Here is a 16,670-nt window from a genome sequence, read left to right as displayed (position 1 = left end):
AAGGAGGAAGCATAGTGCCCTCTTCAGGAGCGGAGCACTCTATCAAGGAAGCACAACAATGGACCAAGGAAACAAGGCTCGATGCTCTGCTGCCCTCGAGAGCGGAGCACAATTTGGGAAACAAGAAACAAGGGAGGAAGAACATTGCTCCGCTCTCCTTGAGAGCATTTTCGGGCTTCTCTTGAAGGAAAATTGAAGGAAAATGTCTCCAAATGCCCCCCATGGGTTTCGAACCCAGTCACAAGAAGGAAGGGGGGCAGCGCTCAAATGAAAGGAAAACAAGCCAAAATTGGCTTGTTTTCAACTTCCAAGGTTCGAACACAAGACTTCCAAGGAAGTAAAGGCCTAGGCGCTACTTTGGTGCCAAGGAAACCAAAGAAAAAATGCAGGAACTTCCTCCACCAAGTTTCAAACCAAGGGTCTCTAGGAAGCCAAGCCTTGTGCGTGAATCAGGTGCCAAGAAAGCCACTTTGGTGCCAAGAAAAAAAAGCCAAGCAATGCCCCCAGCAAGAATCGAACCAGAGACCTCCCCTTGGAAGCACCAATGCTCTGCTCCCAAGGAGAGCAGAGCGCTACTCCTTGGTGTGACACGCGCAACATTGACACGGGCAGGGAGGCAAGGCGCACAAGACACACACTAAGGCAGCCAATGCTCCGCTCCCCACAAGAGCAGAGCATCCTCCTGGGATCAACACTTGGGCTAGAAATTCACTTAAAAATCCAATTTAATTCAATTCTTCACCCATCTTTTAAGCCCACCCAAATTCTAAAATCCAAGAATAGAAAGTGTATAAATAGAAGCTAGTTTGATTTAGTTAGGACCTTTACCTTGAATATTTTTTCATTTACTTTTACCTCTAGACTCACTTTAAAATTTTCTGAACTTTCATTTTCATTTTGGAGCTTTTACTTTTGAGTTTAGATCTTAGAGAATTGGGAAGGAGAATTGATCTTTCTTCTTCATTGTTCTTGCTTGAGCACTTTTTATTTTTCTTGCTTTGGATCTTGGGTGGAGAATTGAAGAACTTCTGTTTCAATCTCACCTTGAGATCTCTTGTTTACTTTCTCTGCATAATTGAATTTCACTTTCCGTTTACTTCTTCATCTTCTATTCTTCCTGCAATTTACTTTTCTTTATTTCTTTTGCAATTGTTCTTGTTGGATCAAGGAAGGATTTGAGATCTAGACTTGTTTTCTAGTCTCTTCTACTCCTGAGATCTTCACCATCATTTATTTTGTTGCAATTAAGCACAAGTCATTTTCTATTTTACGTTTCAAAGCATTCTACCTTTACTATTTGAGATCTACTTCAATTCAATTCATCTTCTACTCTTATGTTTAATGAAATTTACTTCTGCTTGTTTAAATTCTGCAATCCCAATTCCCAATTCCTTTTATGATTCAAGAAATTTACATTTCTTGCACTTTAAGATTCAGTTATTTACATTTCTTGCAATATAAGTTTCTGCAATTTATATTTCTTGCACTTTAAGATTCAGCATCTTTAATTTCTCTGCACTTTAATTTTCAGTCAATTACCCCTCTCCCTTTACATTTAAAGCAACTTAGCTTCTTTCAATTACAAACCACTCAACCAATACTTGTTTGCTTAACTAAATCAATCACTAAACTAAAATTGCTCAATCCTTCAATCCCTGTGGGATCGACCTCACTCATGTGAGTTATTATTACTTGATGTGACCCGATACACTTGCTGGATCGTTTTCCACACATCAACGACCTCAAAATAGGGCTAAAAAGTCGCCCAAATAAACTAAAAAGGTTATATGCAAAGAACACTGAAAAGTTATTGGACATCAACTAAAAGCCCGGACAGTAAACCGCGAGAAAGTTGTCACCAAAATGAAAAGTTACCAACACGTCCAAAGAAAAGGCGTGATCCAAAAGATGTCGAACGAACACTACCTCTTAAGGTGTCAAACTAGGGAATCCCAAACACCTATATCCTAGGGCATAAGAGCTCACAAAAAGGATCACGTTGATGAGCGGATAATTTATACGCTTTTTGGCATTGTTTTGAGGTAGTTTTTAGTAGGATCTAGCTACTTTTAGGGATGTTTTTATTAGTTTTTATGCAAAATTCACATTTCTGGACTTTACTATGAGTTTGTGTGTTTTTCTGTGATTTCAGGTATTTTCTGGCTGAAATTGAGGGACCTGAGCAAAAATCTAATTCAGGCCAAAAAAGGACTGCTAATGCTGTTGGATTCTGATCTCCCTGCACTCGAAATGGATTTTTTGGAGCTACAGAAATCCAAATGGTGCGCTCTCACCTGCGTTGGAACGTAGACATCCAGCGCTTTCCAGAAATATATAATAGTCCATACTTTATTCGAGTTTGGATGATGCAAACTGGCGTTCAACTCCAAATCCATGCTGCATTCTAGAGTAAAACACCAGAAACATGTCACAAACCAGAGTTAAACGCCAAACAGACGTTACAACTTGGCGTTTAACCCCAAGAGAAGCCTCTGCACGTGTAAAGCTGAAGCTCAGCCCAAGCACACACCAAAGTGGGCCCCGGACGTGGATTTCTGTAAACCCTAGTAACTAGTTTAGTATAAATAAAACTTTTTACTATTGTATTAGAGATCTTGGTATCTATCTTCAGACGTTTAGTTCTTAGACCTGGGAGGCTGGCCATTCGGCCATGCCTGGACCTTGATCACTTATGTATTTTCAACAGTGGAGTTTCTACACACCATAGATTAAGGTGTGGAGCTCTGCTGTACCTCGAGTATTAATGCAATTATTACTATTTTCTATTCAATTCATGCTTATTCTTGTTCTAAGATATTCATTCACACTTCAACATGATGAATGTGATGATCCGTGACACTCATCACCATTCTCAACCTATGAACGCGTGCCTGACAACCACCTCCGTTCTACTTTTGATTGAATGAGTATCTCTTGGATTCCTTAATCAGAGTCTTCGTGGTATAAGTTAGAATCCATTGGCAGCATTCTTGAGAATTCGGAAAGTCTAAACCTTGTCTGTGGTATTCCGAGTAGGATTCAGGGTTTGAATGACTGTGACAAGCTTCAAACTCGCGAGTGTTGGGCGTAGTGACAGACGTAAAAGAATCACTAGATTCTATTCCGACATGATCGAGAACCGACAGATGATTAGCCGTGCTGTGACAGAGCATTTGGACCATTTTCACTGAGAGGATGGGAAGTAGCCATTGACAATGGTGACGCCCTACATACAGCTAGCCATGGAAAGGAGTAAGAATGATACGATGAAAGCCGTAGGAAAGTAGAGATTCAGAAGGAACACAGTATCTTCATGCGCTTATCTGAAATTCCCACCAATGAATTACATAAGTATCTCTACCTTTATTTTATGCTTTATTTCTCTTAATTTTTGAAAACCACTATAACCATTAGAATCTGCCTGACTGAGATTTACAAGATGACCATAGCTTGCTTCATACCAACAATCTCCGTGGGATCGACCCTTACTCACGTAAGGTATTACTTGGACGACCCAGTGCACTTGCTGGTTAGTTGTGCGAAGTTGTGACAAAGTGTGATTCACGTTTGAGAGCTCCAAGTCTATTGGCGCCATTGTTGATGATCACAATTTCGTGCACCAAGTTTTTGGCGCCGTTGCCGGGGATTGTTCGAGTTTGGACAACTGACGGTTCATCTTGTTGCTCAGATTAGGTAATTTTCTTCTTATTTTCTTTTCAAAAGGTTTTCAAAAATCTTTCAAAAATTTTTTTCTTTTTTTTCGTTTTTCCAAAAACAATTTCGCAAAAAATCCAAAAAAATTAATAAAATCATAAAAAACCAAAAATATTTTGTGTTTCTTGTGTGAGTCTAGTGTCAATTTTTAAGTTTGGTGTCAATTGCATGTTTTTAAAATTTATGCATTTTTTTTGAAAAAATTCATGCATGGTGTTCTTCATGATCTTCAAGTTGTTCTTGGTAAGTCTTCTTGTTTGATCTTCATATTTTCTTATTTTGTCTCTTTTGTTGTTTTTCATATGCATTTTTTCATTCATAGAGTCTACGCATGAAAAATTTCTAAGTTTCGTGTCTTGCATGTTTTTCTTTTCTTGAAAATTTTTCAAAAATAAGTCTTGATGTTCGTAGTGTTCTTGGTGTTCATCTTGACATTCATAGTGTTCTTGCATCCATCTTGTGTTTTGATTCATAATTTTCATGTTGTGAGTCATTTTTGTGTTTCTCTCTCATCATTAAAAATTCAAAATAAAAAAAACATCTTTTCCTTATTTTACTCATAAATTTCGAAATCTTTGGGTTGACTTAGTCAAAAATTTTTAAAATAAGTTGTTTCTTGTTAGTCAAGTCAAGATTTCAATTTTAAAAATCATATCTTTTCAAAAATCAAATCTTTTTCATTTCTTTTATTATTTTTGAAAATTTTAAAAAGTGATTTCAAAATCTTTTTCTTAATTTCATTTCAAAATTTCGAAGACTTTACTAACAATTAATGTGATTGATTCAAAAATTTGAAGTTTGTTACTTTCTTGTTAAGAAAGGTTCAATCTTTAAATTCTAGGATCATATCTTTTAGTTTCTTGTTAGTCAAGTAATCAAATTTTAATTTTAAAAATCATATCTTTTCAAAAGATCTTTTTTAAGTCATATTTTTTCAAAATCAATTTCAAAATCTTTTCTTATTTCTTATCTTTTCAAAATTGATTTTCAAATCTTTTTCAACTAACTAATTGACTTTTTGTTTGTTTCTTATCTTTTTCAAAACCACCTAACTACTTCTCTCTTTCTAATTTTCAAAAATTACCTTCCTCTTTTTAAAAATTCTTTTATTTAACTAACTGTTTCAAATTTTAATTTTAATTGTATTTCTTCTTCTCTCAATTTTCGAAAATAACTAACTATTTTTCAAAAATAATTTTCGAAATTCTCTCCCTCTCGTCTTCTTTTATTTATTTATTCATTTACTAACACTTCTCTTCATCTTAAAATTCAAACCCTCTCTTCTCTTCTGTGTTCGAATTTTTTTCTCATCCTTCTTCTATTCTTCTTTTCTTCTACTCACATAAAAGAATCTCTATACTGTGACATAGAGGATTCCTCTTCTTTTCTATTCTCTTCTTTTTCATATGAGCAGGAGCAAGGACAAAGACATTCTTGTTGGAGCAGATCCTGAACCTGAGAGGACTCTAAAGAAGAAGCTAAGAGAAGCTAAAGCACAACAATCCAGAGAAAACCTTACAGAGAATCTCAAAAAAGAAAGAGACATGGCCGAACCCAATAACAATGGTGGAGGCGCGGGGAGGATGCTTGGTTATTATACTACACCTACTTCCAATTTTTATGGAAGAAGCATCTTAATCCCTGCCATTGGAGAAAACAATTTTGAGTTGAAGCCTCAACTAGTTGCTCTGATGCAACAGAACTGCAAGTTCTATGGACTTCCATCAGAAGATCCCTATCAGTTCTTAACTGAATTTTTGCAGATCTGTGATACTATTAAGACTAATGGAGTAGATCTTGAAGTCTACAGGCTCATGCTTTTCTCCTTTGCTGTAAGAGACAGGGCTAGAACATGGTTGGACTCACAATCTAAAGATAGCCTGGACTCTTGGGATAAGCTGGTCTCGGCCTTTTTGGCCAAGTTCTTTCCTCCTCAAAAGCTAAGCAAGCTTAGAGTAGATGTTCAGACCTTCAAGCAAAATGATGGAGAATCCCTCTATGAAGCTTGTGAAAGATACAAGCAGTTGACCAAAAAGTGTCCTTCTGGCATGCTTTCAGAGTGGACTATTTTAGATATATTCTATGATTGTCTATCTGAGCTTTCTAAGATGTCACTTGACCATTCTGCAGGCGGATCCATTCACCTAAAGAAAACGCCTGCAGAAGCTCAAGAACTCATTGACATGGTTGCAAATAACCAATTCATGTACACCTCTGAGAGGAATCCTGTGAGTAATGGGACGCCTCAAAGGAAGGGAGTTTTTGAAATTGATGCTCTGAATGCCATATTGGCTCAGAACAAAATGTTGACTCAGCAAGTCAACATGATTTCTAAGAGTCTTAATGGATGGCAAAATGCATCCAACAATACTAAAGAGGCATCTTCTAAAGAAGAAGCTTATGATCCTGAGAACCCTGCAATGGCAGAGGTGAATTACATGGGTAAACCCTATGGGAACACCTATAATTCCTCATGGAGAAATCATCCAAATTTCTCATGGAAGGATCAACAAAAGCCTCAACAAGGCTTTAATAATAGTGGAAGGAACAGGCTTAGCAATAGCAAGCTTTTTCTATGATCTTCTCAGCAACAGACAGAGAATTCTGAGCAGAACCCCTCTAGCTTAGCAAACATAGTCTCTGATCTATCTAAGGCCACTTTAGTAGGATCTAGCTACTTTTAGGGATGTTTTTATTAATTTTTATGAAAAATTCACATTTCTGGACTTAGTATGAGTTTTTGTGTTTTTCTGTGATTTCAAGTATTTTTGGCTAAAATTGAGGGACTTGAGCAAAAATCTGATTCAGGCTGAAAAAGGACTGCTGATGTTGTTAGATTCTGACCTCCCTGCACTTGAAATGGATTTTCTGGAGCTACAGAACTCCAAATGGCGCGTTCTTAAGCGTGTTGGAAATTAGACATCCAAGGCTTTCCAGCAATATATAATAATTCATATTTTATTCGAGTTTTGATGACGTAAACTGGCGTTCAACGCCAGTTCCAAGCTGCATTCTGGAGTAAAACTCCAGAAACACATCACAAACCAGAGTTAAATGCCAAATAGACGTTACAACTTGGCGTTTAACCCCAAGAGAAGCCTCTGCACGTGTAAAGCTCAAGCTCAGCCTAAGCACACACCAAAGTGGGCCCTGGAAGTGGATTTCTGTACTAAGACTTATTTCTGTAAACCCTAGTAACTAGTTTAGTATAAATAGAACTTTTTACTATTGTATTAGATATCTTGGTATCTATCTTCAGACGTTTAGTTCTTAGACCTGGGGGGTTGGCCATTCGGCCATGTTTGGACCTTGATCACTTATATATTTTCAACGGTAGAGTTTCTACACACCATAGATTAAGGTGTGGAGCTCTGTTGTACCTTGAATATTAATGCAATTATTACTATTTTCTATTTAATTCATGCTTATTCTTGTTCTAAGATATTCATTCGCACTTCAACCTGATGAATATGATGATCCATGACACTCATCACCATTCTCAACCAATGAACGCGTGCCTGATAACCACCTCCGTTCTACTTTCGATTGAATGAGTATCTCTTGGATTCCTTAATCAGAGTCTTCGTGGTATAAGCTAGAATCCATTGGCAGCATTCTTGAGAATCCAGAAAGTCTAAACCTTGTCTGTGGTATTCCGAGTAGGATTTAGGGATTGAATGACTGTGACGAGCTTCAAACTCGTGAGTGTTGGGCGTAGTGATAAACGCAAAAGAATCACTAGATTCTATTCCGACATGATCGAGAAACGACAGATGATTACTCATGCTGTGACAGAGCTTTTGGACCATTTTCACTGAGAGGATGGGAAGTAGCAATTGACAATGGTGATGCCCTACATACAGCTTGCCATGGAAAGGAGTAAGAATGATTGGATGAAAGCAGTAGGAAAACAGAGATTCAGAAGGAACATAGTATCTTCATGCGCTTATCTGAAATTCCCACTAATGAATTACATAAGTATCTCTACCTTTATTTCTCTTAATTTTCGAAAACCATTATAACCATTAGAATCCGCCTGACTGAGATTTACAAGATGACCATAGCTTGCTTCATACCAACAATCTCCGTGGGATCAACCCTTACTCACGTAAGGTATTACTTGGACGACCCAGTGCACTTGCTGTTTAGTTGTGCGAAGTTGTGACAAAGTGTGATTCACGTTTGAGAGCTCCAAGTCTATTGGCGCCATTGTTGATGATCACAATTTCGTGCACCACACGTCACAAAATACTATGCAAGGGCTAAAACCTAAGGCATCTCGAAAGCTAATTCAGCATATCAAACAAAACACGTTTAAAGTATTAAAGGCTCAAGGGTTGCATAATAGAAACCCAAGAGTCAAAAGGTTTTTTTGATTAAAAAGCAAAAGTTGCTAAGAAGCAACTAAGTATCAGGCAAAGTCATTCACAAAAAGTTACATAACCACAAGGTCCACAGGTCGGACCAGTAAAATATCAAATCAAGATATAAGGAAAATATTAAAAAGGATCCAAGTTCGCCCCAAAAGCTACATCCTTAGGAGAAGGAGGCATGGTCGAGATCGGGGTGGCATTGACAACTCCATCTAGCCCATTCAAAATCTTCAGGTCAGGCTCAGGACCATGAGGGACCACCTCGGTAGAAGGGGCTACAGTAGCTGAAGCTAAGGAAACCTTGGCTGGCAGCACAAGAGGAGGACCCTCATCAACATCATCTGGGGCAGGAACAATCTTGCCATCCTCCACTACATAATTAATCTGTGGAATGAGGTAGAAGAGAAGAGATTCTTTTCCCTTTTATATCTAATCCTAATTAATGTAAAATATATTTTCTAAAATTAAATAATATCTTTTCTTATTTTTAAATAAAATAAAGTTTAAATAATAATTAATAGGAGATTGCGTGCTTGCTTCTTGGAGAGTTGGGGACCACTTGATTCCTTAATAATCCACGCCTAACTTGAGAAATCTCAAGTTAGGCGCAGCCTTGGCCGAATTGATGGAGAAGAAGTATAGACTATTATATATCGTTGGAAAGCTCTAGAAGTTAGCTTTCCAACGCCACTAAAATCACGTCAATTGGATCTTTGTAGCTTGAGTTATTTAGGTTTGAGTGCAGAGAGGTCAAGGTTGACAGCATCATTCGCCTCCTTCTGTTTTTCTGCGGAAACTCTGTCAAATCCATCCGAATGCTACCTAAAATAAATAGAATTGTAGAAGACACAAAAGTAGCATCCATAGTGGCTAAAAGATAATTAATTATTGATTAAACTCAACAAATTAAATGCAAATTCACTAGGAAAAGGTAGGAAAGATGCTCGCGCATCAAGGAGGCTCCCCCCAATGCTCCTCTAAAATACCACAAAGGCCTGTTCTACTTCATCTAAACTCTCCCAAGGGTATTTGAGGACTACAAAGTCGTTTGCCACCATAAAGGAAAAGTCGGCTCATCATTTTCATCCAGAAAGAAAGGGCGAGCACCCTCAACAGCTTGGACTTTAAAATAGAAGTTCTTAAAGTCACGAAAAGAGTCATCAAACATTGAAAACACTTTTTTCCTTTGGGTAGCTCGAAAGAAGATCCAAGAAGCCTTCTTCTTGGCCACCCCGAGTTTGGTCAGCACAAACAGGTAAAGAAAAATGGACAAGGTAGGTCGGACACCTAGCTCTTGGCAAAATAACTGAAAAATCTTCATGAAAGCCCAAGAGTTTGGATGAAGCTGTGATGGGGCCACATTACAGTTCCACAAAACCTCAGTCTCAAACACAGTAAAAGGTAGGGTAATACCTAGTTGGCTAAAGAAATAGTCATAGGCATAAAAGAAGAGACATTCTGTCCGATCTAAGGGAGGGAAGCTAACTCTTTCCTCAGGGTCGGTTGACACTAGTTCATAGTTCTTCTCATCCTCCCTACGCTCATAGATCCTATGGAATCTCCTAAGTTTATCACAATACTCCGGGTCGGCCACAGTGACATACATTAAACTATAGAGTCTAACCAGTTAGCCATAACCTGGGGAACCTTTGTAGACATCTCGACAATATTTTTACGTGAAGACATAGAACAACTATACCTACAGTAAGAAAAAAAGGGGTCACTACCAAACAGCTCGGGCAGAAACAGAAAATGAAGAAACAACCAGCACACAACAGGTATAGTAGCAAAAGGGTACCCCAAGATTCACAAAAACAACAAAAAGTCATCACCAAAAACCCAGGGGCACCCTTTGGAGGCAACACAGATACAGAGAGAGAGACACACACAGGAAAGTCAATGAAAATCAAAACCCTAGCCCCTTCACCAAAAAGAAAAAAGCGCAACTAAAAACGGTTCACCTAAGTGCCTACATTTTCCCAAAACGAAGCAACAGAGATAAAAAAGATCGCAACTTCGAAGAAATAAAGGCATGCAATTATCACCAGAAAGCTTCAACCTTTTCAAAAGAAGCTCAGCAAAGATCAAAATTTTGTGCAAAAAAGAAAGCATGCAAGCAGTAAAGCACAAAGAAGGATGAAAATTAAAATACATAAAACGAGAAAGGGTATGAATCAAAGTACCAACCTGTAGAGGAGAACAAAAAGCAATGACGAAAGCACGAACGGTCCCACAAATGCTTTGAAACCTCAAAGAAAGAAGAAAAGCTTGGGGCAATTCAAAAGCGAAAATGAAAATAGAGGGAAGCAAGAAAATGAAAATAGAGTAAAACCCCTTTTTCGATTTCAAAGTGCAAGGAGGGAAAAAAAACGGCCTAAAGAAATAAAGCCCAAATTAATAGGCTTTAAGAGTGTTTGCTTGATCCTAAGGAACTAACGTCCTCGAAAGCAACGCCGCAATTAAGGAGCTAAAAAATGCTTCGCATTTAAGCAGAATAAACGCCAGACTCGCGCGAAAAGGAGCTACTCAAAACCAATGCTCGAGCACGACTTCCTCAAAGGGGTCGAAGTTTAAAAACACAACCTCAAGGGAAAGATCGAAGCTCAAGCAAGGGCACTGTTCATACCCTGGACCGAGCTATACGGTCCGGGTTGGACGAAGACAAAACGACCAACCTCTTGTAAGGTTGGCTCGTCACTAACTTCTTCCTAAAGAGTTCGGCCAAATTACCATAAAGGCCCAAGTAGGCTCAAAGCAGAGGATCACAGCCCGCCTGAAGGCGGCTGGCCAAAAGATAGGCGATCTCACCGACAAATGATAAGATAAGATAACTTATTTCAAAGGTCACTCCACACTACTATAAATACGCTGGAGCACCCAAGTATAACTCATACTCCAATTCTACAAAAAAAACCTGCTTAAAGCCCATGCTAACTTAAGCTTCAGAGTCTCTTGTAGGTACCACCACCCCCTGATGATCAAGGACCAGCAACACCTCAAGCTCCAACAGGTCGGACAGGGTAGAATCGACCAACTCAGAAGATCTCGTCCGAGATTGACCTCTAGTTTCAGGTAACCCTCAAAACAGTCGGCTTAGAATTTTCACAAAATATTTCCGTTGCAAGTATAGTTATAGGCCAACAAGTAACGCTCAATCAAATTTTAATTTTTGGTTGTCACAAGTCCAACCCAATAAAAGTAACCGAGAGTATTAGTCCCGGGTCATTCTCCCTAGGAATTACAATCGAGTGCCTAATTATTGGTTATGAGTATCATGGGGGTTGGGTTGATAAAAGGGCAAGAAAATAAATAGCAAGAAAAGTAAAGCAAACAACTAAAGAAGCAAATACTAAAGAGAGACACTCATGGCAAGGATTGAGAATATAGGCTTTCTATCCTAGTCATTAATTATCATACAATAATTATCAAGAGCTAATCCTATTAAGTCATCTTCTACATCGGAAGAAGGTACCATATTATCTTCAACATAGGAAGAAAGTCAAACAAGACTAGTTAATCTTAATCCAAAAGTCCTAATCACCTCACTAATTGAATTAGCAAGAGAGTAGAGTCAATGAAAACAATAGTAACTAACAACCCTAGATTACCAACATAAATTGGGTATTAATGACTCAAGATTGCCTAATTTCTCTCTCCAAGCCAAGAATGCTCAAAAAGCTACTCTAACATCCAACCAAGCGTTTTGTCAAACAGTTAGAAGGCATAAAAGGCAAGCATCATAAAATTGCAAGGAATAATAAAATCTACTACTACCTAATGGAAGAAATTAACACTAACAACTCAAAGAAGCAAGAAAAGAACATAAAACCTCAAATTACATCAAAGGAACGGGGAATTAACAAGAGTTCATCAACATAAAAAGTAAACAAAATGAGAAATTAACAAGAGAAACTAAGACAATTGAAGCAATTCAACAAGAAAAAATAAAGGAAACTAAATCAAAACAAGTAATTAAACCTAAATCTAAGACAAAAATAAACTAATAACCCTAATTTCTAGAGAGAAGAGGGAGCTTTAGTCTCTAGAACTAACCTAAGATATGTTTCCTACATTAACTAATTGCTCCCCCCTTTGTCCAATCTTGAATTCTGTATGAAATAGGCTCAGAAATGAGTTGGATTTGGGTCTGGAAAGCTCAGAAATTGCCCACAGCATGTTGCTTATAATGAGGTCACGTGCCTAACGTCACGCGTGTGTGTCGCTAGAAAATTTCCTCCTCATGCGTATGCGTGGGTGACGCGTGCGCGAGGCCTTGAATTCTCCTAACACTCATTTTTTCATGAATTCTCCACTTTGTATGCTTTTCCTTTCACTTCTTCCATCCAATTCTTGCCTTATGAACCTGGAATCACTCAACAAACATATCAAGGCATCAAATAGAATTAAAGTCGACTAAAATCTAGCCATTTTAAGGCCAAAAAAGCATGTTTTTACTCTTAAGCAAAAATTTGGGGGAATTACAAAACCATGCTATTTCATTGAATAAATGTGAGATAAGTAAATAAATCCACCAAACTCAACACAAGATAAACCACAAAATTGGGGGTTTATCAGTGGTGCAAGAGTTCTATGCCAATGCATGGGTCACTAAACATTATGATACAAGTGTGAACCCAAGCCTCAAAAATTGGAGCACCATGGTCCGAGGGCGACCCTTGGATTTCCGCCCGGAAAGTGTAAGGTTGGCGATCCATTTGCCAATAATGCAAGGAGACCCACACCCTCTGATGCACGAAAACTTGTCTCTCAACAAATTTCCCTCAGAAAGTATACCAAATTGTCGTCAAGTAAAAACTCACAATAGAGTGAGGTCGAATCCCATAGGGATTGATTGGTCGAGCAACTTTAATTAGAGGAGTGTTCTAGTCAAGCTAAGACAGATTAAGTGAGAATTATAGAAACTTAAATGCGGGAAAGATAAATGACATAAAAAATTTGCAGAATCTTAATTGGGGAATTGGGGAGATGAGCATGAAAGTAAATAATAGAAAGTAAAGAGAATGGGTAAGATCGGAGATGGGGAATTCATTAGGCTTAGGAGATGTTGCATTCTCCGGATCAAGTTCATCTTCATCTCTTTCTTAATCAATGAATTCATTGATCTCCTTGGCAATCTTAGGTGATTGGATCCCAATTCCTTGGCAACCCAATCTCTCTAAGCTTGAACAATTTCCCAATTCCTTGATTTAATTGCTCATGAGAAGAGATGAGGTTTGGTCACTGATTATACCACACATCTTCACAGATCAAAGTATTGGTAGGATTACTAATGATTGGATTTTTGATGGTATAGAATTTCACAAATGAATTCTCGTTGCAAGTATAGTTTCTAAACCAATCAATAATCCTTTCATACAAAAAGTTGTTTGTCACTAGTACAAACCCCTAAAATTTATAAACCGAAGTATTCAAACCTCGGGTCGTTCTCCCTAGGAATTATAATAAAGTGTCTTGTTATTGGTTGTGAGTTATTTTGGGATTTTGATAAGAAGCATGAAAGATAAATGGCAAGAATGTTGGCCCAAAAGTGGCACAACTCTCGAGTAAAAGTACCGAGGGTGCAGATTGTGCAATCGACGTGCGCGCGCACAGTGTGCGTGCGCGTGCATTGTGAATTTAAGATCATGTGCGCGTACGCGCCAGGTGCGTGCATGCATGCACAGACTTGTGCCTTAGGCCCAATGTTCGCACAATGCAGGCCTAACTCTCGGGTTTTTTGGCTGGAGGTGAAATTTTGCATCGACGCGTACGCGTACAGTGCGCGTGCGCGTGGATTGGTGCTCTATTTTTCAAATTTTGTTTTTCAAGTTCTTGCACCTATTCAAGCCTTCCAAACCTCCAAACAGCTACCAAAACACCCTAGAACCTTATTCAACATACTATACTACTAACTAAACTCAATAAAACAATAAAAACAAGAAATTAAACTACTTCTACCAATATTTACAAAAGATAAAAATGAAAATGAGAATCTACCTACAATGGCAACTCAATTCACTTATTAACAAAACCAAAAGAGTATGGAAAGAGTTTACCATGGTGGGGTGTCTCCCACCTAGCACTTTTATTTATTGTCCTTAAGTTGGACTTATGGGGAGCTTCTTATCAAGGTGGCTTGTGCTTGTACTCATCTTGGAATTCCCACCAATGCTTGGTTCTCCATTGTGCCCCAAGATTTCTTATGGATTGAGCCAAGTGTTGATGAAATTATTCACAAGCTTGGGGCTTCCAATGTTGATCCTCTTTTTCTAATCCGGGACCCCACACTTTATTTTCACACCTGTCTTGAAGTTGATTATCATTATTAGTCCATCCGGGTGGTAAGCAAGGTGAATTCTCTATATAGTGGCCAACAATCCTCCTAGACCCATCTATTTGAACACTACTCCAACCTTTATATCTCATGTTTGATGCATCAACCATAATGAACCTTAATTTGCAACGCCCACCACAAAACATTTTCCGCTTACGCTTCATCCCACAAACTTCCCTAAGTTGGCCGTCCGTTTCAAGCAAACCATATTCAAGTGGGATAATAAAGCTAATAGAAATGAATTTCACCCACTCAAATGAAGGTGTAGATGGTAACCTAGGCAAAGATGCTTCGAAAGATCTTGACAAAGCATAACCAACCCTCGTTCTTCTATTTCCAGGGACTTCCACCTCTTCACAAGATCTCTTAATCTCAATCCTTTGTTCAACAATTTTATCAAAACCTTTTCCCTTACTCAAATCATAATAGGGAGGGTGAGAAAAATTTACCTCCTCAACGCTTTCAAATCCAACCGGAGAAGGTTCTTCATGCTCAAAGGATTCTTCACCACTAAGACTTGATGCTTGATCTTCATCACCAAGGGAACTCAATTCTTTCTCTATCCCATCCAAGTCTTCATATGGAATATGCCTTGGAAGGTGTGCACTTTCCTCCCTAGAATCAATTTCAATCATCTTGGAGGGGTTTTCTTCAACTCTATGTTCCCATGGAGGCTCCGCATCTCCTATGTCTTCTACCACTTGTTCCTTGTCTTCAACAATTAAAGCTTCCTCCAATTGTTCCAATACAAAGCAACTTCCTTCATTTCCCACCGGAGTTTCCAATCTCTCCTTCATGCTATGTTCTTCATTTGATTCTCCACATGTAGCCGTGGGAGTCCCTTGAGTGTTCAAGCATTGGGAGGCTAATTGATTTGTTACTGCATCCAAGGCGGCCATGAAATTTTGCACATCCCTTTTCATATCTTCTTGCCCTTGAACAAGAACACCAAAGGTTTCATCCATTAGAGATTGGGGTGGGTGGAAGGGTTCATCATTTTGGGGAAAGGGTTCATAATAGGAAGGTGGTTCTTCTTGGTAGAGTTGTGGTGGTTCTATGTTTTCCACTCTTTCCACTTGTTGCACAACACACTCCATGGTTGCTTGAAATTGATCCAATGCTTCCTTGAGATGATCCATTGACTCTTGTTCCTCTTAGATTATTTGATTAGGATCATGTGGCTCTTGGATCGATGGACATGAATATTCTTCCATGTGAGGTTGTAGTGGAAGGTAGAATTCATCTTGTGGTTGAAAATTTTCATATATTGGAGGTAGTTCATATTGGTAATAATGTGGAGGAGGTGGCTCTTGAAAATATTGATGTTGGAATGGTGGTAGCTCTATGTGTGGTCCATATGGCTCATATGGTTGTTGGTAGGATGGATATGGGTTAGGGTCATATGAAGGTGGTTGGTGAAAAGAGGCTTGTGAGTGTGGTTGGGGGCTATGTTGAGGAGGGGGTTCATAAGCATATAGTGGTGGCTCTTGAAAGTCACAAGGAGATTCACTATAGCCATTGGATTGATATGCATCAAAAAATGGCTTTTCTTCATAGTGCATTGGTGGAGGTTGTGGCCATGGAGATTGATCATATGCATATGGCTCCTCCCACCTTTGGTTGTCCCATCCTTGATACATATTCTCATTATAGTTCTCATCACCTACAACATAGTTGTAATCACACTCATAGCCAAAATGAGAATTCATGGTAGCAAGAGAAAATAAGAAACAAAAACCAATAAGAAATAATAAAACAAAATACTAAGACTAGCAAAAACTAACAAGAAATCCAAAAGTAAGCTATTCACAATATTCACATATATACAATAACCAATAACATAACACTATTGCAATTCCCCGGCAACGGCGCCATTTTGATGATTGGATTTTTGATGGTATAGAATTTCACAAATGAATTCTCGTTGCAAGTATAGTTTCTAAACCAATCAATAATCCTTTCATACAAAAAGTTGTTTGTCACTAGTACAAACCCCTAGAATTTATAAACCGAAGTATTCAAACCTCGGGTCGTTCTCCCTAAGAATTACAATAAAGTGTCTTGTTATTGGTTGTGAGTTATTTTGGGGTTTTGATAAGAAGCATGAAAGATAAATGGCAAGAAAGTAAACTAAGGCCTAAAAAGGTCTTGGCAAGGGTTGGTGGTCAAGGATCTCTATCCTAATCACTAACCACAATATGAAAATTGGCAAGGATCAATCTCATTAAATCATCCTCTAACTAGTAGTA

General features: G+C 38.4%; 1 non-coding gene across 1 annotated transcript; it reads right to left on the bottom strand.

The window, feature by feature from the left end:
• Nucleotides 1-5,660: 5,660 nt before the first annotated feature.
• On the bottom strand, nucleotides 5,661-5,764 carry LOC112763552 (small nucleolar RNA R71). Its single transcript, XR_003182896.1, has one exon. It is a non-coding gene; the product is annotated as a small nucleolar RNA R71 (small nucleolar RNA).
• Nucleotides 5,765-16,670: the final 10,906 nt, after the last annotated feature.

The sequence above is a fragment of the Arachis hypogaea genome, chromosome 2 (assembly GCF_003086295.3).
Source record: "Arachis hypogaea cultivar Tifrunner chromosome 2, arahy.Tifrunner.gnm2.J5K5, whole genome shotgun sequence".
NCBI lineage: Eukaryota > Viridiplantae > Streptophyta > Magnoliopsida > Fabales > Fabaceae > Arachis > Arachis hypogaea.
This window is presented reverse-complemented; position numbering and strand designations above follow the sequence as displayed.